Consider the following 26,055-nt stretch of genomic DNA (forward strand, 5'->3'; position numbering starts at 1 on the left):
GGGATCGGTAAAATACCGAATCGGTAAAATACAGATTCGGTAAATTACCAAATCCTTAAATCATATGTAGGGAGCACTCAAGTGAGTGAATTTCAGTAGTAAGGATTCGGTATTTAACACCAACTACAGGTTGATGTTAAATAACGAATACCTTACAAAAAGCTAAATTTGGCTGCTTTAAAAGTGCCATGTGGCAGACATACATGCCCTTAGGGCATGTATGTGCGCCACATGTGCACACATGCACGAATTAGGGGTGTAACAGGGTGTCAATGTGACACCCTGCCACCTATGATTATGCTTCCCCTATTACCGATTCGGTATTTACCGAATCGGTAATAGTAAATGGCTTCCCATTCATTCCTATGGGCCTCCAGGCCCATAGGAATGAATGGGAAGGGATGCATTATTACCGATTCGGTAAATACCTATTCATAAATACCGATATTTACCGAATCGGTAATAATTACCGATTGTTTACCTACATACTATTTACCGATTCATAAATACCGAATCGGTAAAATTCGGTATTTATGAATCGGTAAATATAATTTATCTACATATGGCCCATAGTGTCTCTTTACAAGCCTCCGTAACACCAACAATAGCATTCTAATGCGAACAACCATAACATTTGCATCATGTGGAGGGAGGAAAAAGTTGTTATCAGGAAATCGTCACAGGAGACAAGAGCAGGTAAGTGGTGAGTGATGCGACGAGGCGAAGCACCACCATTGGTGTGGAAGAGGCTTTCATAGCCATGTCTGCACATTGCAGAAGAAGCAGGTGCAGCTGTTGGAGTAGGTGCTCAAGTGGATGTTTGTGGCCCGGCGTGGCCAATAGAACACGTTAGTGAGTGCTCGTGCAAACCATGGGGCAGATTTACAAGAAAGTGACGCATCTATAGAGATGCGTACTTTTCCTTGCGCCACCCTAAAAAATGCTTGCGCCACCATGGATGCGCCGTATTTACAATACGGCGCAACATGGCAGAAGGATTGACAGATGCGTCAGAAATTCTGACGCATCTGTTGGGGAAAAAGTCACGCATTGCTGGAGTCGTGTCGCAAGCACGACGCAACTCCAGCAATGCATTTTGTGGCCTATTTCCGCTACACTGCGTCACTCCTTACGCCTGTGATGCAATGGCGGCGCAAAGAGGCGGAAGGGGCTTGTAAATCTGCCCCCACGTGTCAATGGCTGTGAGAAAGTGACATCTTTCTTGCATGGTATGCCCCCACTTTTTGCTGAATTGCTGATGTACTTTGATTGAGCGTGCCCTGGGCTCCTGCCAATCAGGTGCCCAGGGCCTGTGTTCCTTCCCTAAAACTTTATTGAAACCTAAACCCAATTGGGCATCTCTGGCCACATGTCAGCCCCTGGTAAATGGTACCCTAGGTACTCAGGGCCCTGTGACCAGAGGAGGCCCCTAAGGGCTGCAGCACTTATTGTGCCACCCTTAGAGGCCCTGTACCCTGACACACACACACTGCCTTGCAGGCTGAGTGTCTTGGTGCAGAACAAAACAGAGAGTCGACATGGCACACATCCCTGTGTGCCATGCCCACAAACACACTGCCCTGGCATATCTCAGTCACCCCTCTAGCTTGGCACACTATGCCTGTGGTGTGTGTACAGGTGCATGAGCCCTGTACCCCTACAGTACCCAGGTCCATTCCCGGGCACTGTTGCTGCCATTAAGAGTATATGGTGCTGGGAGGTTGTCATTATGAACATTAAACCCACACTGATGCCAGTGTAGAATTTAATGTAAAATGCACAACAGAGGGCAACTTAGAGTTGCCCCCTAAAACTAACCAACAACCCATGTCCTGACTGAGAGGCTGCATAGGCTGCCACCCAGCAGACAGGTTGCTGGCCCCCTGAGCCATCCGCCATCGTTGGCCAGCAATAATGCACATCCTGGGGCGGGGTGCCAAGCCTCCTCCCCCATGATGGGCAGGGGAAGCTTCAAAGGCATGCCTCCTTTGTGAGCCTCCCCAGACCACTTGCTGTACTCAGCAACTGGTCCCCACCGGTTCAGACACCCACTCTGGCGGGAAAACCCAAGGGAGTTAACAGGGTGTGCCGGCCTCTGCCAACCCCACCCCTCAGGTGGGGGAGGCGAGGTGAAGCACGACTCCGGGCTCTCGCCATCTTGAGGATGGGGAGCCCTACCCAATCAGGACTAGGCTCCTGCCCCCCTCCCACTGGAGAGTGGCAGGATAGGGGGTGTACTCACCCCAGGAAAGGGACCCATTTGTCCCTGACCTTTCCCTACCTGTAACGCCCCTAAATTTAGTATTTAGGGGCACCCTGAACCTTCCTTCCTCAGATCTCGATTCCGAAACAAGAAGAAGAACAAGAAGAAAGAAGACCTGCCATGCAGCTGCTAACAAGAGGACGACACCAACTGACTTGGCCCCAGCCCTACCGGCCTGTCGACCCTCGAACCTGCTCCTGCTAAACCCAGGCGTCTCCAGTGGTCAGCAACCTCGAAAACCCCAGAGGACCTGACTGCCTTGCTCATCTAAAGACTGGGACTCCCACAAGCAGCCCGAGCCCGGCCTGTGCCTGAGTGAACAAAGACCATGAGGACGTCCCCCCGGTGACTGTGACCAAGAATCCAGCACCCAAGGACCCTCCTCGACGCTCCTGACAACGCCTGCAGCCTCAACTCCAGGGACCCCCCCCCAAACGCGATCAGTAGAGGGTACGATTTCTCGACGCCAAAAGACACCCCTGCACCTGGCGCCCTGCGGCCCCCTATGCCCAGCTCCTGGGTGCCTACCTAACCTACAGCTTCCCAACTTACCTCTCGAGGTGGTGGTCGCACCTGAAGAATCTCCGTCCCCGAGCTTGCAGCCTTTGTTCATCCTACAGCTTTTCCATTGAAATACTTTGGGCGCCCGACGGCCCAAAAACACCCTGCACCCAGCCGCCCGAGTGCCCCTGGAAGTGCAGCATCTGTCCTATTCTACTTCCCCACTTGCCCTGTGTAAGTGACCAGGAGTTCAGCTCCCACAGCCGCGAGGCCCCCTGCCTGCCATAGGCTAACATTGGGCCTGCTCTCTCTGCATCCGGCTGCCCCTGTGCCACTGTGCTCTGTACCTACCTGACCCTGGGAGACCCCTGAGTCTAACCCCAGAACCTAAACTCTGCCAGTCGAGTACTTACCTGAAAGCCGATAACTCACTTTCTCTCCATAGGGTAACATTGACTGGCTTTCACTTGGAAATTCTTCGAAGTGTCGAGTTTTGAAACTTTAAAATATTCACTAAAAATCACCCGATCAACGAAAACGAAATTACTCACCTGTTACCAGAGGAGATCCCAGTGCTGGATCTTGGTGCCCAGCACTGACCCTGAAAATTAATTACAACTGCGATTTTCCGATAACCAAACTTTCCTCCATAGGATAACATTGCCTGGTTTTTGCCAGAAATTCTTCTGTCGATTTTTGAAACATGCAAATATTCCTTAAAAATTGCCTGTGTAACAAAAACGATTTCTTTCAACTGTTTACAGGAGATGCACCAGGGCTGAAGCCAGGATCCAGCCTTGAGTAAGAAAAACCTATGCAAAGTAATTGATATTGCATTTACTTAAAGATTCCCATTGAGCTCAATGTTATAATTGTGTTTAACTTGTGTAGCCTATTGCAACAACTGTAACTATTGCATTTAAAAGTCTATTGCTTATTGAAAGTATTCAACTAGAGCATTTAATTCTGAGAAAGTATTTTGATACCTACATGTGGTTCTAAAATAAAACAACTATATATTTTTATATACAAAACCATTGGCCTAGAGTTCAGTTTTTGAGTGTGTGAGACCATTTGCTGGCTGGGTGTGTACAACAAATGCTTTACATTGTCCTCTGATACTGCCTTACCGCTCGACCAAGCTACCACTTTAGAGAGTAAGGTTATATCTAACTTTAATGTCAAACCAAAAAAAGACACTGTTCCTCAGGCGGGGTCCAAATATTACCCAAACGCCAAAAAAAAGAAAAAAGGAAAGAAAGAGAGAACACCTAGGTTAAAGAGGACCCATCAATAGGAGGGGGAAAAGAACAAGTCTTGCCTCCTGTTGCCCTCACACATCCCGAAGGATGTCATGCTTCAGCATCGGGCATTTGCTCCTCGCAGGGCCGGCGCTGCAATCCCCTGCGGGTCCCCCGAAGGGTTGCTTTGTCGGAGTTCTTTTTAGCAAATGCCGGATGGTGCCTGCGGGTGTGTGGGTCCTATTAGTGAGTAAAAGAGATGTGTGCAACATGAATAAAAAATGTCCGGAGGTTGTTTGTAAGAAGGTAAATTCAAATCAACCCTGTGGGTAAAGTATTACCCCAGCGGGCACACTGTGCCTGGATGTAATAAGTCGACATGTTTCGCGCCTAGCCTGCCACAAGGGTCATTGGCGCTTCATCAGGACTAAAATAGAAAGGTGAGTGAAGTGCACTATTAAAATAAGTGTTAAAACAGATACCCTCAGCGTTGGTCAGGGTGGGCCCAACTACTGTATATCCTACAGTGTGGTAAATGGTAGAAGCCACACCTGAGAAAACCTAGGAGAGAAAGACAAGATAGATTACAAGTTATGTGCATCAGTACAATTTGATGCATCATTGTGTGCCACAATCGTGTGCACATCACATCACACATAAAAAAAACATGAGACAAAAACACACAGCACAAAGCACAGAGCCCAAGGGGCATACCAGTGGTGTCCAAAGGCGTTCCGGGAATGAACAGCACCAGTGTTACTGGGGGTCATATATACGGTATCACCAAGGACCTGCAGAAATAACCCCATTAGGAAACATGCAAAAGTGTAAAGAAACCCAATTCAAACCCTACAAATGGTTAAACAAAAATGGCAGATGTAGAAGCCCCCTACATATCCAGTGAGGGAATCGCATGTCAGGAGGGTGCAAAATCCTCCGTCACCCCAACATTTTAAAACACACGAAATGCCAAATGTAACTACCAAAGCCCCTCGTAATATGGTGATGGGATAGACCCTAATTTTTTTTTTTAAACAGGGATATGGCATCCTTACCCGTCACTCTCAGGAAAAAATATTTCCTGTGATTAGTGTCAGTGAGCGCCCGTACGTCGTCGGGCTGCAAGAGGAGACAACATGGGGGATAGTCATGCGTAAATAGACAAACACGTGCCAGAGGACATTAAAGTCTCAGGCAGCCCCTATTCACTAAACCCATACACCACCCTCATTTACACATTAACACCGGGTGATGGTACCTGAGAGCCTTCCCCGTCCATGCCCCTGTCGTAGATGGAATTCTAATGGCGAGGCACGGACCAAACTGTGCAGGTGAATGGTGCCGGGGCGGCCAAGACTTCCGGTATATCAGTCATTCTAGCAGAAGCGGCGCATGTGTGGATCTTAAATTGACGTGCGCATGCGTGCTAGGAAAGAACTACTCCCCCAGGCATGCGCATGAGTCAGCTGGTTCTAAACATTGTCGTGATGACAACGGGAAGTACTCACCACACATGCGTAAAGTACATAAATGCTAGTAGTGCAGGAAACAGGGGTGATGGGAGGAAGATCTCTTTGCTAATGGCTGTGGAAATAGAATCCCCTTAATATTAATGTTACGAATGGCAGTGCCACAAATAATAAAAATTATGTAACTTGAAGGGGGTCGAACACAATCCAAAAAGCGAAGGCATGAAACTATCCTCAATGTTCCAAAAGGCACAATAAAAAGGGATAAATATTGAAAAGGGGGAAAAATCTGGGTCAAATGTGTGGGCTTGTCTCATGTAAGAAAAAGAAACAGAAAGGAAACAAGCAGGGATAGAAAAGTAGTCCGGTCCCTCAGCTGAGCCGCCGTGCTATCAATACATCAAACAACAAGGGAAGAAAGGGGGACCTAGGAACCAGTTATGGTCCAGTGTCCATGCTCCTTAACTTAAATGTCAAACCAAAAAAGGATACTGTTCCTCAGGCGGGGTCAAAATATTACCCAAACGCCAAAAAAAAGAAAAGGAAAGAAAGAGAAAACACCTAGGTTAAAGAGGAACCATAAATAGGAGGGGGAAAAGAAAAAAGCCTTGCCTCCTGTTGCCCTCACACATCCCGAAGGATGTCATGCTTCATCATCGGGCATTTGCTCCTCGCAGGGCCGGCGCTGCAATCCCCTGCGGGTCCCCCGAAGGGTCACTTTGTCTGAGTTCTTTTTAGCAAATGCCGGATGGTGCCTGCGGGTGTGTGGATCCTATTGGTGAGAGTAAAACAGATGTGTGCAACGTGAATAAAAAATGTCCAGAGGTTGGTTGTAAGAAGGTAAATTCAAATCAACCCCTGTGGGTAAAGTATTACCCCAGCCGGCACACTGTGCCTGGATGTAATAAGTCGACATGTTTCGCGCCTAGCCTGCCACACGGGTCATTGGCTCTTCATCAGGACTAAAATAGAAAGGTGAGTGAAGTGCACGATTAAAATAAGTGTTAAAACAGATATCCTCAGCGTTGGTCAGGGTGGGCCCAACTACTGTATATCCTACAGTGTGGTAAATGGTAGAAGCCACTCCTGAGAAAACCTAGGAGAGAAAGACAAGATAGATTACAAGTTATGTGCATCAGTACAACTTGATGCATCATAGTGTGCCACAATCGTGTGCACATCAAATCACACATAAAAAATACATGAGACAAAAACACACAGCACAAAGCACAGAGCCCAAGGGGCATACCAGTGGTGTCCAAAGGCATTCCGGGAATGAACTGCACCAGTGTTACTGGGCGTCATATATACGGTATCACCAAGGAACTGCAGAAATAACCCTATTAGGAAACATGCCAAAGTGTAAAGAAACCCAATTCAAACCCTACAAATGGTTAAACAAAAATGGCAGATGTAGAAGCCCCCTACATATCCAGCGAGGGAATCGCATGTCAGGAGGGTGCAAAATCCTCTGTCACCCCAACATTTTAAAACACACGAAATGCCAAATGTAACTACCAAAGCCCCTCGTAATATGGTGACGGGATAGACCCTAAAAATAAAACTTTAAAAAAACCAGGGATATGGCATCCTTACCTGTCACTCTCAGGAAAAAATATTTCCCGTGATTAGTGTCAGTGAGCGCCCGTACGTCGTCGGGCTGCAAGAGTAGACAACATGGGGGATAGTCATGCGTAAATAGACAAACACGTGCCCGAGGACATTAAAGTCTCAGGCTGCCCCTATTCACTAAACCCATACACCACCCTCACTTACACATTAACACCGGGTGCCAGTACCGGAGCGCCTTCCCCGTCCATGCCCCTGCCGTGGATGGAATTCTAATGGCGAGGCATGGACCAAATTGTGCAGGTGAATGGTGCCGGGGCGGCCAAGACTTCCGGTATATCAGTCATTCTAGCAGAAGAGGCGCATGTGTGGATCTTAAATTGACGTGCGCATGCCTGCTAGGAAAGAACTACTACCCCAGGCATGCGCATAAGTCAGCTGGTTCTAAACATTGTCGTGAAGACAAAGGAAAGTACTCACCACACATGCGTAAAGTACATAAATGGTAGTAGTGCAGGAAACAGGGGTGATGGGAGGAAGATCTCTTTGCTAATGGCTGTGGAAATAGAATCCCCTTAATATTAATGTTACGCATGGCAGTGCCACAAATAATAAAAATTATGTAACTTGAAGGGGTCGAACACAATCCAAAAAGCGAAGGCATGAAACTATCCTCAATGTTCCAAAAAGCACATAGACGGGTTTGTCTATTTACGCATGACTATCCCCCATGTTGTCTCCTCTTGCAGACCGACGACGTACGGGCACTCACTGACACTAATCACGGGGAATATTATTTATTTATTTATGTTTTAGGGTCTATCCCGTCACCATATTACGAGGGGCTTTGGTAGTTACATTTGGCATTTCGTGTGTTTTAAAATGTTGGGGTGACGGAGGATTTTGCACCCTCCTGACATGCGATTCCCTCACTGGATATGCAGGGGGTTTCTACATCTGCCATTTTTGTTTAACCATTTGTAGGGTTTGAATTGGGTTTCTTTACACTTTGGCATGTTTCCTAATGGGGTTATTTCTGCAGGTCCTTGGTGATACCATATATCTGACGCCCAGTAACACTGGTGCTGTTCATTCCCGGAACGCCTTTGGAACACCACTGGTATGCCCCTTGGGCTCTGTGCTTTGTGCTGTGTGTTTTTGTCTCATGTATTTTTTATGTGTGATTTGATGTGCACACGATTGTGGCACACTATGATGCATCAAGTTGTACTGATGCACATAACTTGTAATCTATCTTGTCTTTCTCTCCTAGGTTTTCTCAGGAGTGGCTTCTACCATTTACCACACTGTAGGATATACAGTAGTTGGGCCCACCCTGACCAACGCTGAGGGTATCTGTTTTAACACTTATTTTAATCGTGCACTTCACTCACCTTTCTATTTTAGTCCTGATGAAGCGCCAATGACCCTTGTGGCAGGCTAGGCGCGAAACATGTCGACTTATTACATCCAGGCATAGTGTGCCGGCTGGGGTAATGCTTTACCCACGGGGGTTGATTTGAATTTACTTTTTACAAACAACCTCTGGACATTTTTTATTCACGTTGCACACATCTCTTTTACTCTCACTAATAGGACCCACACACCCGCAAACACCATCCGGCATTTGCTAAAAAGAACTCCGACAAAGTGACCCTTTGGGGGACCCGCAGGGGATTGCAGCGCCGGCCCTGCGAGGAGCAAATGCCCGATGATGAAGCATGACATCCTTCGGGATGTGTGAGGGCAACAGGAAGCAAGACTTGTTCTTTTCCCCCTCCTATTGATGGGTCCTCTTTAACCTAGGTGTTTTCTATTTCTTTCCTTTTTTCTTTTTTTTGGCGTTTGGGTAATATTTGGACCCCGCCTGAGGAACAGTGTCCTTTTTTGGTTTGACATTTAAGTTTAGGAGCATGGACACTGGACCATAACTGGCTCCTAGGTCCCCCTTTCTTCCCTTGTTGTTTGATGTATATCTAACTTTAACCTCTGCCAAACCTCTGGGGACTGTTGGACTCTGTACACACTGTACCTTACCTTGGTGCTGTATATACAGAGCCACTTTCTTACAATGGCCGTGTGCTTTTCTTTATTGTGGAGAGTTCTTTTTCAGTGTAGCCACTGCTACTAGGGATATTTTACAGAAACCGTGAATCATAAATAGATTAATCATCGTAAACATACTACTGCCACCAGGGATATTTATGGCAATAGAAAATAATGTATAAATCATGAAACCTCAGTAAAGCACTTCACAAGCCCCAGGAAGGGGACCGTTCTTTAATAAACCAAAGACCCAGTTGTCTATGCTTCTTAGCGCACACGTTGCACATTATAGGGGCATGCAGTAGCAAAAGTTGGAACCCTGATAATAAGCTCACCCAAGATGACAAGTAGCCTTAAGAATATGCTAAGGACCCAGGATTAAGAGACATCTGGAGGGAAAGATGGGATTTGCAAGAGTTTACGCATTCCACTGAACTGATAACCATAGTTTTAGACTAGACTACTGGTCTGTGAATAATAAACTGGTCTCCAAAGTGAGACAAGCTAAATATATCCCAACTACCTTCTCAGACCAAAAAGTAGTGTGGTTAAACACAAAGCATGAAGAGAAGTGTCCACAGTGGACCAGATGGACATTGGAGTAAAGGTTCTTTGCACACCAGGATGTTATACATAACCTACAGACTCTTACCAAGGTGTTCTTTGACCGAAATCATGGCAGTAGTATAGGCAGGGTAGTCTGGCACGCTTATAAAGTGTATCTAAGAGGGCAGTTTCCAAAGGGGTAAGTAATCATAGACCTGAGGAAAAGAAGCTGGAGGACACCCTGCAGAAATAATTATATTGTCTTGAAGACATGCTTTGCAATCCGGCATTAGCCAGCCAATACAAACCGATCAATAGACAAAAGAGGATAAGTCTATATTGGAAGGAAAGCAGCAGGAGATATAGGAAACCAACAGACAGGAGCAGATTCAATTTGGTGAGATAGCTATTAGCTTGGAGAGCAAGAACTCAGGCGACCTGTAATGATATCCAGGACTGCTTTTGAAGGTTTTTAACAGGTGCTGAATAAAAAATACTGTATCAGCTGAAATTTGGGATATTAGAAAATGGTTAGACTCCTTTCAGCTCCCCTATCTATCGAAAGAGAATAGTGTCCAATTAGTGCAGGAAATATCGGTGGGAGAGATCTGTGAGGCCATCAGGAGGATTAAGAAGGGGAAGGCTATGGGGCCAGATGGGATTCTGGGAGAAGTGTGTTTACATACTGTTAGTGAGATCTGCCCCTTATTAAGATCACTTTTAATGATATATTGCTGAGGGGGCAAGAGCCATCAGTATCCTGGTGTGAAGTTACCATTACAGTGATCCTGAAAGCCACATAAAGCTAGCAAGCTATGTGAGTCTTCCCATCCAAACTCCCTGCTAAATGCTGACTATAAGATCTTTGCAAGCCTCTTGGCAAGAAGGTTGGGCAGGGTGATACGCGAGATTATCCATCATGATCAAGAAGTTTTTCTACTAGTGAAGTAAATGCAAGAGCTAATGCCGATGTTAAAAGACTCCATAGATTTGGCAACAGTACATAAGGAGTCACTGGCGATACTGACCTTTGACGCAGCAAAGAGCTTTGACACGGTGCAGTGTGATTTTTGTATGGGCCTGTTTAACTAGATTCCAAGTTCCTGGGGCTTAATACAAGCAGGCTCTTTATGTTATCATGCAAATCCCTAGAACATGCTATCTTAAGTATATAAATTAAGATAACAGTCAAATCATACACATTGGACAAACTTGGTGCCCTTCATTCATGTGTGGTCTCTTTCTTTATTCTTTTCATCACACTTGGATTCTTTACTTTGTTTCTGTAGCTAACACGTGTTTCGTCTTTGAGGGAGTACCCCAAGAATTCTACAGAGCTGCAATCCTTGCCGATACGTAACCATCACACCATACACAATTCCAAAGGTTTCTCACAACATCCTGGAAGTATAGACGCCCCTTTCTATTTCCTAAAAGAAGTTACCACACAAAGCAATCTCTGTCACCTGAATAACAGGTTGTGTGTGTGCTCCAATAAAGAGACTCTAAGCATCTAATCAACTCCCCTCTTTCGGGCTTGTCGTTATAATTCCTATCAAAGGCATGTGCCCATACGGTTTAGATCTGGGGAATCCCTACACATGTATTAGTCAGCAGCGCGAGTACGCATCCGCTATCATGTTCGTGTCTGTTTATTGGAGCACACAGGCAACTTGTTTTTGTCAGGTGATTAACTTCCTTCTCTTTAAGCACCGCTTACAATGACTATGATAATCATGTTGTAAATACATTTTGTGAAATGGCCTCATAGCGCCAACACCAGTCAAATCACCATTCCATATCTCTTTATGTTATCACTTCAGCTAGAATTTTGGTCAGCAGAGCATGGACAGAGAAATGTCAGCTCAATAGAGGTACCAGGCATGGATGTCCATTGTCCCCTCTTCTATTTAGTTTATAGATTGAACCATTTGCACATAAGGTAAGAGACGAACCAACTATCAGTCCCTTCTCAAAAGAACTTGCACTATATGCAGACGATCTGATAGTTTACACTGCTAGTGTAAAGGAATCCATATATAACTTTTTTCCATAACATTTTATTGGTTCTGTTAACAACAAGCTATTTTAACAACTACAGCCACATCGGTACTTCATCTTTCCATGCCCCCCCCACACACAACCCGGCTAATTACATAATATTCACCCAATTTACCAATGCATTATGATCATCACAGCTCTTGCCTATCTGGTGGCCCCCTTCTGTTCATTCCTCATCTCCTTTGATCCATAATTTCCCCACTCAAGGCTGTTCCTCCACTTCTGACCCATCCATACCTCTTCCATCCACACCATATTTTTTCAAATTTTGGGGGGCAGGCCTTTGCCTTGTAAATTATTTTTTCTCGAACCACGCAGAGATCCATACCTCATACCTACTATTTTCGGTACCCTTTCATCACCCCAATTCTGGGCTATATCCCTCATTGCAGTCATAAATACTAAGTCAATCAATATTCTTCAGTAATATGTTACGTCGGAGTCTCTCCAGATCCACATTAATACTAGCAGTGCTTGTAAATCTATTTGTGTATCCGTGGCTTACTTGAGTCTCAAGACCACCTCCTCCCAGTACGTTTGAAGTTTGGGGCAATCCCACAATGTGTGCAAGAGGTTGCCTTGCATGCCACAAATTTGGAAGCTAGCTTTTATGACCAGCATTCTTCAGAATTGTAGAGCTTCCTTCCTGTCTTCATTATCCAGGTCACCGAGAACATTTTGGCAGGTGTCTCTTAACTTGCCTAAGGTGTCTTGTGTGTTTGTCAGCAATGTATTATACGTTGATGAAATGGCCTTTGTTGTTATTGGGCATCTAACAGTCTCCTCTCCAGATGGGAGTCTTCTTTCATCTGTTCCCCTGGTGAGATCCATGCTTGTAGTGCATACCTGCATTGAAGGTATTCCCATCTGGAGTTTTGAGGTGTTAGCTCAAGAGCTTGGGCGATTTCAGGGTATGCAATGGATAAGAATAAGATGGAGATAATGCTCTTGAAAAAAGGTTGGCAAAGTAACCTGGTGAAAAAAGAAATAAGTTATCGGTGTTGGAATATACCTAAATTTGGATTCATTGTAGAAAATAATTTAAATAAAGTGTCCAGTGTGATTAAGACAACTCTCAAAAGATGGCAGAATCTGTCCTTGACCATATATATGGCAGAGCCGATTTGGTGAAAATTAATATCTTACCAAAAGTGTCCTTTTTGTTTAATTGCATTCCTTTATCATTGATAAAAACTCTGGCCCTCATTTATGGGTTTTTGGCATAGGGCAGCTCAGCAAGGCACCTTGCTGCGCTGCCCTACGCTAAAGTGAAAGGCCAGGAATGCACCATATTTATGCAATACGATGCATTCCTGTCCTTTCTTCTTGCACTGGTACCGTTTCAGCAGCCTAACGCCAATGTAGGCACCCTTGCACCATGGTGCAAGGGTGCCTCCGTTGCATGCAGGATTGTTTTTGTGCAGGAAGGGACAACTTCCTGCACAAAAACAATCCTAAGAGGTGTTTTCCTGCAGCACAGAAAGGAAAAAACTAGAAGAAATAGAGATATTTCTCCTTACTACGCCTCACCTCGGGAGGCGTACGGATTTGGCGCTTTCCCAGCTTTACATGATTTTGTAAATCTGGGACAGCATAAAAATCCATGGGTGTTACGTGGGGAAATCCACCGGAATGCCCATTGAACGCATTCCAGGTGCAGAGCAAGGTGACGCAGTGATCTGCACTGCGTTGCCTTACTCAAAATTTATGAGGCCACTCAAACCCACGCAGGGTGGCTTTGATTGGCTTCATAAATCGGGTTGAGAGCCCTGCATGTACCACTTTACGTTGTGTAAAAGTAACTCAGGGCTCACATAAATAAGCCCGATATTCACAAAACACAGGGTAATTTTAATGGTTTTCTAGGGGCTTCTAAAGGAGCCAGTATATTGTGGAAGAAATTAAGAACACCAAGGAAAGAAGGCTTGTAGCTTCCAGGTGTTCAACTGTATTGCATTGCATTTCAGTTTACATCAATAAGGTTCTTGTTCAGCTTCCCAAGGTCGGGGGCGACTCTGATAAAAACACAGATGTTGTGGGTAATGTTAAAGACCCAGGGAGTTGAGAAAGGATTCCTGTATACGTTTGGAGCCCGATGAACTTCAAAAAAGTGTGGCTAAAGGTGTTAAGATCTGCTGCTTCTTTGTGGTGTAACCTGTGAACGAGATGTGTAATACCATATTATTGGACATTTGCACCAATATGGGACTCTCTGTGTAAGAAAATGCCCCTTTTTGTATGGTCAGCACCCACTTTGTGCCCTGGGTCCCTCCCAATCAGGTTCCCAGGGCCTGTGTTCTTTTCCCAAAACTGTACCTTTGTACCCACAGTTTGCCCATCTCTGGCCACAGGTAAGCCCCTTGTAAAGGGCACCAAGAGTACTGTGACCAGGGAAGGCCTCTATGGGCTGCAGTGCCTATTATGTCACCCTTCAAGGCCCTGCATCTTAACACCCACACCTCCATTGCAGGCTGCGTGTTTTGGTACAAAGAAAAGTGAAGAGTCGACAAGGCACACATCTCTGTGTGCCATGCCTGCAACCCACTGCCTATGGCCTAGGTAAGTCACCCCTCTAGCAGGGTACACTAACCCACAGGTGAGGGTACATGAGCTCTGTACCCCTACAGTGTCTAAGTTCATTCTTACACATTGTAAGTGCAGCAAAGCCATAAAGAGTATATTGTCTGGGAGTTGGTCATCACAAACTCCACAGCTCCATAATGGCTTTACTGACACCTGGGAAGTTTGGTAGCAAACTTCTCAGCACATTAAACCCACACTGATGCCAGTGTGGATTTTAATGTAAAATGCACTCAGAGGGCATCTTAGAAATCAAATCAAAGACCATTGTACAAAGGAAACAACCAGTGCACATACCGATGGAGATTTGGTTAATGTAATTGGAGTCACTTCTTGCACTTTCTGTGGAAATAGACCTGGCTATGTGACTTTCAGCATTGGCATCAGATATACTAAATGGTGCTGACACCTTAGAACTTTGAAAACTAGAGATTACTGTTGATGGTCCTTCTTTCCTGCACATGCCTGAGGGACACAGCTTGGCTAGACAATGCATCCATTTACAGTCCTTTCACTCCATACTGTTAACAAGATCAGCACCACTGATATCAGGTTTAACCAGAAGTATTCATAAAATCTCTCAGTACAAGGATCCTTGTTTTGCTTCTTAAAGAATTCATTTTACACGAGGGAGCAGATTAAATTACGGTGCCTCTATGGCAAATAGTATTTTCTGTTTATAAACAATATATCTAACAATCGAAAGGACCTAAACAATGTAAACTAAAAATGGAAAATTCTAGTTAAAACATTATTACAAAATAGCATCTAATTTTCATGTGATTCACATGAATGAAACACTTTACATGCATCCGGTCATGTTTAGAAAAATAAAAAGGATGGGTGAAAGGCATCTGGCGGAAACAGGACGTAGGGGCATATTTATTTAGCTTTCACGCAGTGCACCAAGCCACCTTGCTAAGTTGTGCTTTGTAAAAGGGCAGGAATGCACAGTATTTAACATAATACAATGCATTCCTGCCCTTTCCGTGCACGGCGTTCTTTTGGCTGCCTACCGCCAGTGCACGCACCCTTGCACCATGGTGCAAGCATGCCTGCATTTTAAGCAGGATTGTTTTTGTGCAGGAAGGTGCACCTTCCTGCACAAAAACACAATCCTGATTGGCATTTTGTTTCTTTCAATGGGGCATATTTATCAAATAGTGATGCAGCAAGCCACCTTGTTGAGCTACGCTGCACTGCTTGACAGGGAAAAGGCAGGAATGCACCGTATTTAACATTATATGACACATTTCTGTTTTTTTCCCAGCGCTGGCACACAATGTGATGCCTAGCACCAGTGCAGGCACCCTTACACCATGGCGCAAGGATGCCTGTGTTGGAAGCAGGATTGTTTTTGTGCAGGACACCTTCCTGCACAAAAATAATCCCCAGAGGTATTTTCCTCTTTCTATGTGTGTTGCAGAATGCAGCACACATAGAAAGAGGAACAAACCATAAACATATTTCTCCCCATTACGCTTCCCCGGTTGAAGCATAGCAGTTTTGGCGCATTACCACTTATAGTAAATCTGGGAATGCACCATAATCCATGGGTGGATGCATGGGAACACCAACGCTCAACCCATGGAGTGCCTCTCTGGGGCAGAGTAATGCAATGAAGCGATTTGCGCTGCGTTGCGTTGCTCTGGATTTATCAAGCCACACAGGCCTACTCAAGTTGGCCTTGCAAGGCTTGATAAATGTAACTTAAAATTGCATCACTATTGCACGCTTTGCGTGGCGCAGGGGCTACACAAGTCTTTATTAAGTATGCCCCATTGCTTACACTTATTTTGATCAAAATAATATTTCATATTTTTCCTTTGAAGATATATTTTCAGAGCTGGGTTATTATACAGCTAAGCAAAAGTATTATTATGAAAAATTACATTGCAAGATATCAAATGGAAGTGGAACACAACATGTACTTAACTGAAATGTTTTTGCAAAGTTCACATCAGCAAACATGCAAGGAGGTGAAAATTATTCCTGATCTTACATCTAGGACACATTTTCTGGTAAATTGTTAATTGTGAGAAGACCACCTTTCTCGTACCTCATACTCAGACATAAACAATGCATATATGATTAAAATCTAGTGGAAGAAATACAAGTTTTAACAATGAAAAAAACTGTTATTCAAAACGAACTTGGAAAAACAACAAATACAATCACACAATCTTTATTCATTTAAAATTATTTTATTTGATTTTTCAATAAATCAATAAAGGTTTTAAACTGTTACTCTGTTCAAAATAAAGCATCACTCCACAAGGAACATGTAGTAATACTTGTTATACAAATGCTACCGATGATAACTATGATGCATTCTCAAGTTTTCCATCCCCCAAATACTATATACACTGGGTGCTTCATTTACTATATTTTGGCGCACTGCAGCGCACCAAGCTTTCCTGCTACACTACCATGCATCAAAATAAATAAGCAGGAATGCGCCCTATCTACAATATACAGCACATTCATGTCCTTCTCCCCTGCACTGATGCACAAACAGCAGCCGTGCGCCAACACAGACACCCTTGTGGCATGTTGCAAGAGTGTCTGTGTTGCGGGGATGATTGCTTTTGTGCAGGAAGCGTCACCTTCCTGCATAAAAACAATCATTGATGGCATTTTCCTCTTTCTATGCAGCATGCATCGAAAGAGCAAAAAAACTAGGAGAAATAAAAGTGTTTCTCCTCATTGCGCCACTCCTACGCCTCGCCTGGGGAGGCATATGATTCTGATGCATTCCCAGCTTTACAAAATGTTGTAAATCTGGGAATGTGTCAGGTTGCATGGATGTTGCGTGGGAACACCCCCAGTAACACCAGTGAACCACCCCTTTCAGGCACGGCAATGCATGAAAGGGTCCCATTTTTACAAGGCCATGAAAAGTCACACACGGTGTCTTTGCGTGGCCTTGTAAATATGGGCAAGCCCATTGCACTGCCGGTGCGTCAAAAAAAGTGACGCACCAGTGGCACAATGGGCTTGTAAATGATGCCCTAGGTTTATAATGATGGGGAATTACAATCTTTATAACAACTTACCTGAATAGCAAAATAACATGCCAACGAAACAAAAAGATTACAAAAACTTCAACAGTGCACTCCTTTGCACCTTGCAACTGAGGAACACAAAAAAAAAGCAAAGTAAGGTAACAGTGGTTTCAAAATATCGCACATTGACACAGAACTATATAATTAGGGTTTTGTAAAGAACATTAGGTGCTTTTACCAGTGTCTTACACCTTGCTACCAACAGGGAGTAAAGTATATTGAAACCCCAATATGAGTCACAATCCAAACAAAACCCATCTGTGACACTGGCGCCCCTTAATCAGAACTTGTAGTCCATTTTATCAAATAACTAATGCATATATTCTTTGGGTTCGTCCGCTCATATTGTCAAAATTTCAAGTACTCGAAGAGGTCGCAATAAAGACAATATCTACACAGACATCTGGCAGCCACTGAGGTACACATCCCCCTCACAAAACTCATCTGAGTAGCAAGCACAACACAAACATGCCCTGCAACACAACATAGACCAAGATTGAAGAACTCAGAAGGATGTCACAATATGGGACTGCTACCCCTGTAAGTGGAGCTTGACTACACGGACCCGCCACTGCACCTGGTATACCTCCTCATTATTCAAATCAGAAGAAGACAGAAAGCACAGCAGGGAAGGATAATCAAACAACAAAAACCTGTGTATCTTCTTTACAGAGGATGATACTGCAGCATCGTCTAAAAAAGAACAACAGCAAGGATATAACTCAAATCAAAAACCATCACATCCAAGATAAGGAACTTAAACCTCCATCTAGCAGGCTATACCAATTTTCCACAAACACTGGTAAATCAAACAGGAGGCCTTATGATGGAGCAAGTTCTATATAAATTCTGTCAAGTGAAGTAAAGACAAGCCAAGAGAGATGTATAGTACACGAGCCAAATAAAACCTTGTGATCAGCACCAACAAGAGCATACACCTCGCCAAAAAAGCCTGTGCTCTCCTCTTTTGTCTGCTATTGTCGTAAGGGATATACAAACTTCTGTGTACGGTTACATCTATGTAGCCTATCTAAAAATGGTCCCTGGATCTTGACATGATGTTGGCGTCCTGAGTATAGGACAGGTCACCTGATGGAAACAAAGACACAGAGACAGGGGCATACTTACTAAAATGTCATGAAGCATATCAAGTCATCTTGCTGTACTGTGTGACAAGGAAATGTCAGGAAGGAGCTGTATTTGCCATGATATGTTGTATTCCTGTCTTTTGCCAGCACTGACACACAATTTGCTACCTAGCCCCCACACAGGCACCCTTGCAGCATGGTGCAAGCGTGCCTGTGTTGTAAGGAGGATCTTTTTTCACAGGATGGAACAACTTCCAGAACAAAAACAATCCCCTGAGGCATTTTTCTCATCCTATATGTGCTGCAGAATACAGCTGACATAGATAGAGGAAATAACGAGGAAAAATAAAGATATTTCTCCTTGTTTTGCCTCCTAGGGTAAGGCATATCATTCTGACGCATTCACAGGTCTACCAGAATCCATGGATGGATGCGTGGGAAAACCCATGCTCTACCCAATGAACACATTTCCAGGGCAGAGTAACACAACACAGCGATTTGTGCTGTGTTGTATCGCTCTGGATTGATCAAGCCACTCCAGGCGGGCTAAATAAATCAAACTTAAGGGTTGCATTACTTTTGCACCCCATTATGTGGTGCAGAAGTGACGCAACCATATGATACATTTGGCTCACAATTAGGGCTCCCGGTTTTATGGTATTTATTTTTTTGCCATTTCCGTTTGTATTTATCCATATTTATTTTTTGGGCATTTTTTCTGTATTTATCCATATTCATTTTTGCCACAAGCAAAAGACGACGATACAGCTAGTATTTTTCCACATTTATTTAAATTGACAATGCACACATGCGCTCGGTTTTTTATTGGTCAACACTATACATTCATCTGAAAACTTTGCCATTTGCAGAATGTCCCCAATATGCTTAAAAGTGCTATCACAAGCCATTTGCCTCAGAGCTTTGCAGTTTCTGTCATAGGCAGAGTGCCACATCCGCTCCCTCACTGAACACCATACTGCCCCACTGAGAGAACTTCACACTACCTTCAACTACAATCCAATTTGATCTGCTATAAACACCTGGATGCGACTCAATTCAAATTACGCACTAGGCAAGAGCAATATGCTCCCTAAAGGAAATAGTAACAACACCCTGGAAAAAGCAAACATTCATAGAGAATGAAAGATTAAATAATTAAATATAAGCAGGAACAACATGGTGAACTTAACGCTTTTACACTCACTATTCAGAAATCACTGAGTGCTTATGCCAGAAAACTACAGGGCCCAGAAAGGACCCATTTCAATGTCCACTGCTTATATGTAAACAGTATTGTTTAAAAAGACCACATTCGTGAACACAAAGCCGCCGTACACATTTTGTTTTCCAATCCACCCATCAACCAGGTATTACTGTACCTCCAGGTTTGGCGCACTTCCCCACCGGGGGAAAACAGCGCTTCACTGGCAAACTCCGTAAAGTGACACTAATTTTTTTGGGGTTTGAATAAAACCGATCCAACCACTTTAAGAACACTCCATCTAGCTTTATTTAGTTATTGATTTTTCCATATTTTGAACCTTTTATTTCCATGGCTGCACTTTGGAATAGAAAAATGTCAAAACAGCATTTCCATCAAAAGTGGTTTTCTTTTTTGCATCCATTTCACAGGGGAACAAATGAATGTCAGGAAGAAAAAGAGGGTGAGAACCATTTCTTGAGTCCCGGTTTTCGGTAAGTGAGGAGGAGTTAGACAGACAGAGAGGGAAAAAGAGTAAGAAAGAGGGGGGCGGGGACAGCTGCCAGCGGCGGAGCAGGAGCGTACACCTTCCTTGTCTTGTCTGGGCAGGAAGCAAGAGACTGAGACCTTTTCCTTCTCTGCTCCCCGCCCGTCCCCGAACAGCCACTAATGCCGAGCCTTCTCTGCAGGCCTTGGATATTGTAAAACCCAGTCTGCAAGGAAAAGATGGGTGCTGGTGCAATCAGCAGAGGCTAAGGGTGAAAGAACATCAAGGCCTGATTAACAAGGAAACGGTCTTTCAAAGACATGTGAAGTACTCGGGTGCGGCTGAGTGTGTGCCCGGGAAGCTGTCTCAGCCTGGGCTGACACCTCTTAACCCTCTAAGGAGGGGGAGACACCAGATGGTCAATGACAAAATGTACTAGTATTTTCCCGTTTTTATATATAAATACAGATAAAGGAAAACTTGTTTTCCGTCTGTATTTATATGTAAAAATCCGTTTAAACGGAAATCCGGGATCCCTACTAACAATGTACTACGTTGAAGTAGAAGTATATTCTCTTTACGGCACTGTGTAAATTCTTGCACTCAAAGACCTCTACCTTTTCCCTAAATCTGATACTGGATAGTAATTCAAGACATGGAGAGTGACATGAAACAACAAACCAACCAACCACCAGGCAACAGATGATATACAAGAGGGCTCTTTGTAAAATAATTCTCTATTGTGTGTGCCAGAGGGGCTCTCATAAAATGATTTCTGTTTCTGCATTTAAATATGCAGAAACGGGAGTAGTGTGCTTGCTGCAGATCTGTCTCATGCCCCACAATATGGCTACCAAAGATGATAACCAATCCAGGATGAGCACAGACTGCATCAGACAGAACCTCCACTAAACACACAGAGGTGATCGGTCGTAGGCCAATGAACACATAACTATCTATGAAAGGCCTGTGACCCCCAAAGAGTAATAGAAGCTTAGGGGATGCTGCCATGGCATGATCCTTGTCAAGGCCTTACACACCCTTATAAATCTTTAGTTGTTTCCAGGCAATTTTCAAATACAGAGAAATCTGCTGTCACCAGAGACAAGACCATATCTACACCCATTATTGTGTCCAGTGACAAGGAAATGCACTATTTCAGTAAGAGCATTGGAGCCATGCATACAAACTCTGGGTTGCTTTAATTGCATCGCCCTTGCGCCTTGCAGTGGGGAACAGGGGTGACACAACTGCTAAGTAAGATTTATCAAGGCACACAAGATCACCATGGGAGGCCCTGCAAGGCTTGATAAATCTAGAGTAACGCAACGCAGCACAAATCTCTGCACTGCTTCACTCTGTCCCAGGGATGCGTTCCATGGGTGGAGAGTGAGTGTTCCCATGAATAATGCATTTCTTGACATTTACTTCCAAACGTGTTTCTTGATGCAGGAAGGTGGTCCACAGCACCAGCTAAGGGTTTGTGACTCTGGTTTGCCTTGTGGGGTCTGGGACCACAATTCCTGCAATGTACCTGGTCAGCTTATGGAGCATTTTGTACTAAAGTTGCTCCATTCATCTACAAACTTCTGTAACTTCTTCCTGAAGTTCCTCCTTAAGGAGTCAAAGTGTCCGCAACAGTAGTATCTGAGATGGTCCTTAGAATGTTGGGACTACAATTCCCACAATGCACCTGGCCAAATCCTTAAAAGTCCACTGGACGCACTCCAGGATGGGGACTTCTTGGTGGAGATGATGCAGGTGGGCTCAGTTAATCTGTAGCTTGCAGGGAGTCCACTCCTTAATGCTTCTTGAATAATGGCAAAGTCCATAGGGCTGCAGTACCAGTTTGTGCAGAAGGTGCAATCGTTCAGAGTGCAGTCCTTTGGGTGCAGATCCAGATTCCAGCAGGGTAGTCCTTCTTCTCCTTGTACGTTCATGCAGCAGATCTGAGAAGCTATGCAGCTCTTTCAAATGTATCCAATGTTCCTGGGTGTCAAGCAGGGGGGACCCCTAAGCAATGGGATGCAGAGTACCACCAAGGCGTATGACCACTTCCTCCAACGTGTGGCATAATATTGTCTCAGAAAGCACTATTCTCTCAAAATCCAGAACGGAGAAAGTCTCACCAGAGTGGCTGGGCCAGGCTAACCCAACCTACTGGTGTAGCTTATTTTCCTAAACATTCCTCTTCCAACCCTCTCCCTACTCTAATTACAGGGGCTCCTGTGTGGCTGGGGTGGTAGGATGTAAGGGTCAGCCTGTGCTGTCCTAAAGTGTCATTCTCCTTTTGAAGACCAGTTTGGCTACTCCTCACCCCAATTCTGCCATCTGCTCTACAGCTTGTACTTCTCCACCCACGGGAAACTCATTGTCGCTCTAGCAGGGCTTTTCACACTTCATTAGAGCAGCCTCGCCAGCCTGGGCAGAGGCTGGCCAAACAGAAGAGAGCAGCTGAAAGGCTGGATTTTGGCTCACAGAAAAAAGGTTTAATAACTTCATTTCTGTCATAGTTATTATAAATTTAACAATGGCAATTTGTTGAATTTATCGTAACGATTAATTTGATACCTTGAAGTATGTTTTTATGTGGCTTCTATCAATATTTATGCCTAATAGTTTATAAGTTAAATTTAAAAGTAGCCAGCGAGACAAGGCTGGCTTTTACAATTACAGCAGGCACCACAGTAGTGCACACTCCAGTGCAGGAAATCCACTGGGCCTCTAAACCTCCCTGCCACATTATATGTTACGTTGAATAAATTTGTTTAGCGCTTGGATACCCGGAAGTGTTCTGGTGCTAGCTCAGATATAAACAGTAGTGGTCTGAGACCAGGTCCTAGATGTTACATAGCCAGGTTTTTAATTCCTTTCTCAAAGTGAGCAAATTGGGGGAAGACATGAAATGGAAAGGCAGTGACATCCATGCCTTTGTCATACCTAGAATGAAACGTCCTCCTCCCTAGGTAGTTCTCTTGAATTTAGAAACTACTAAGGTTTTAGCTCCCATGGAGCGAAGAGTTCTATTTGGTTTGTACCATTTACGATTCTGCCTAAGGTGGTAAGGACCTGTGCTGTGGGGGACCCTAAAGGCTGTACACAGTGCCTTAAATTTAATGCGATGCCTCACAGGGAGCCAGTGCAGTTTACGAATATGAATATATACTAGGGACTTATAGGTAGTTTGAATTTCCCTTGCCTTATTATTTACTAGGGACCTATGGGGGTCTGTCATTGCCAATTGCAATTATACCAAATTACCATGTGCCGTTTACACAGAGCGCAGGCCCTGGGGTCTGGTTAGCCAGTCAGTCAGTCAAAAAGCTTTATTATCGGCTAAAAACCATAAAAGCACATATTTACAGAGATTTAAATAAAACATACCAATATCCCACAATGCAAAATATTCATAATGAAGAGGAACACTCCTAAAATAGTTTTTAAATGCAAGTATAAAACCAGGAAATAATCCTATGCATTTTAAAACATCACAGATAAAAGAGTAAAAACAATCCCTTCACAAGTTAATATCAGGGAATCCCTGTGATATGCTGGGTCTGTGGTAACGCGGGGGTAACAAATAATTGTTTTTTAATTTTTGGGCCTCTGGCGCACCACATGGCCCAGAGGTATCTAGAGGTCGCAAAGACAATCAGGGGGGTGGTGTCGTATTTAAATATTCTAAATGCTTCCCTGTAATCCCTGAGACCCAGTGACTTACAAAGCTGGACAATCCATTTAGCTCTAGCCCTGGTGTAAAGAGGGCAGAAGAGCAGAACGTGCAGATCCCTCTCTTCACAACCATCACATCCCGGGTATGAGCTAGAAACGTGTGAAGCGATTGACCACTTGTTTGTCACTGCCCTCAGTGGAAGTGTCCCATGTCTAAATTGGACATAAAGTTTCTACGCATGTGAGGGCTGAATGTCATCCAAGAGTTTCTCAAAGCGGTAAGTAACCTTCACCTCCAGAAATCTGTTGGTCAACTTGCCCAGATCCATTCGATATTGATTGAGTAAGTTGACCAACACCCTTTTAGGCATCAAAGGACATGTCTGCTCCGGAGAGAGCCAAATGTCTCCCCTACCCAGTGCATAGCAGAGCTGCTTAACATATTTTAGCCAGGGGATTTTCCCTACCCCCTTATGGTCATTAAATCCCTTAGGTCATCCCGATAGCTTAGCAGCTCTGGGGCAGCCCAGAGTCGCCTCCAGTACATCACAGGTCGGTTCGAAATGATCCCCTGTATGGGGGCCAGACCCAGATCTAACCGTAAAGGAACCAGAGGTGGGCTCTGCGGGAGATTCAATAGACGCCTAATAAAGCTATTCTCAGTGATGGACAAGGGGGTGGCGCTAAGATGGCCCCATAGCTCTACCCCATAGAGCGCCCCACCTCTCGCCTGGGCCTTGTATATTTCTAAAGGGGGTCCCAGGGTTTTAAGTGAACACTCTTTATGGACCTTTAAGATACCACCAGAAGATTGGGCCAACTTCATGTTTGCCTTGGCCATCTGGGACCCCCAACCCATCTTATCGTTGAGTGTTACTCCTAGATAGTCAAAGGTGGAGACTCTTTCCAACACCGTGCCATCCAAATGGGGGTGGGGACAATTAGGTGATTTTGCGTTAAAGACCATGAATTTGGTTTTGGAGAGGTTGATCTCCAGATTTCTTGTCTTGCAAAAAAAGCAGAACGCCTCCAGTGTTCGCTGAATACCCATGGAGGATTTTGATAACACAAGGGTGTCATCAGCGAACATCAGGGCTGGTATCTTGCGGGCTGCTAAGCTAGGAGAATCTAAATCCCTCGCCCCCAAAAGATGGTCAATTAATCCATTAAGAAACAAAGAGAAGAGAGTAGGGGCCAACACTCACCCCTGCCTCACTCCCCTTTCCACCGGAAAGGGGGCCGAAAGCTCCCCATTTCTCCCATACCTCACCCTCGCAAAGGTGCCTTGATGTAGACGTTTGAACAATTGGCACAGGTATGCTGGGGCACCCATCTCTATCAGTATGGCCCAGAGCTTATCCCGCTGTACCAAATCAAATGCAGATCGAAGATCAAGTACAGGCTACCTGCCCCCAGAGTCACCATCTTCCAATAGACCAATTGAAGTCTAAACAGTTGGTCGATGGTAGAGACCTTAGCACGAAAGCCCGCTTGGAGGGAGGTCAGGATGTTTTGATCGTCCATCCAGCACTGAAACCTCATTAGTAAAAGGCGTGCAAACAGTTTCTGCAAGACATCAATGAGGCTAATGGGACGGTAATTAGCCGGATCAAGTGGGGATGCCTTTTTATAGATGGGAATGATCTCGGCCCCCAACCAAGTTCGGGGAATTTCCATGCCATGTAAGAAGGCATTAAAATATAACCAGATGTAGTGAACCCAAACCTTCTGCTCACTCAGAAATAGATCTCCTGGGATTCTATCCAATCCCGGAGCCTTCCCAGAAGACAAACTTTTAAGGGCCGCCTTAATTTCCTGCATAGAACAAGATTGACAATCGGAGTCCTTCACCTCCGATAATACTAAAGGGGATGTGCACTTTGTGGGGAGACCTAGTTCTACCGAGGAAACAATGTCAGTGTGGGAGTACAAGGGCTTAAAGTGGGCTATCCAAACCTCTTCGCTCAGATTAGGTGTTATAGGGGGCGTCCCTTCTGACGAGCCTGATCTCACAAGGTTCCAAAACGCGCCATAGTCGCGCCTGTCCAAGGCTTCTTTTATACTTGCCCATCTGTCTGGTTTGCAGAGCCCAGGGCACAGTCAGAGTCAGAAAACCAGCATCTAGTAGTCAAAATGGGGGCAAAAAGTGGGGGGACACTGCAAACAGGTTCTGATTTCTCACAGGGCTAGAACGAGAGAGAGAGAGAGAGAAAGAGAGGAAGAGAGAGAGAGAGCGAAAGAGAAATGAAAAAGAGAAGGCAATAGA

The 26,055-nt window shown here is 44.6% G+C and overlaps 1 long non-coding RNA gene across 1 annotated transcript in view; it reads right to left on the reverse strand.

The window, feature by feature from the left end:
- Positions 1–10,851: 10,851 nt before the first annotated feature.
- The window catches only part of LOC146829094 (uncharacterized), a 128,916-nt gene continuing 113,712 nt past the window's right edge, over positions 10,852–26,055 (reverse strand). Inside the window, exon 3 of the long non-coding RNA XR_014962190.1 lies at positions 10,852–12,668. This is a non-coding gene — a long non-coding RNA (uncharacterized LOC146829094). The remainder of the gene's footprint in view (positions 12,669–26,055) is intronic.

The sequence above is a fragment of the Triturus cristatus genome, chromosome 5_2 (assembly GCF_964204655.1).
Source record: "Triturus cristatus chromosome 5_2, aTriCri1.1, whole genome shotgun sequence".
NCBI lineage: Eukaryota > Metazoa > Chordata > Amphibia > Caudata > Salamandridae > Triturus > Triturus cristatus.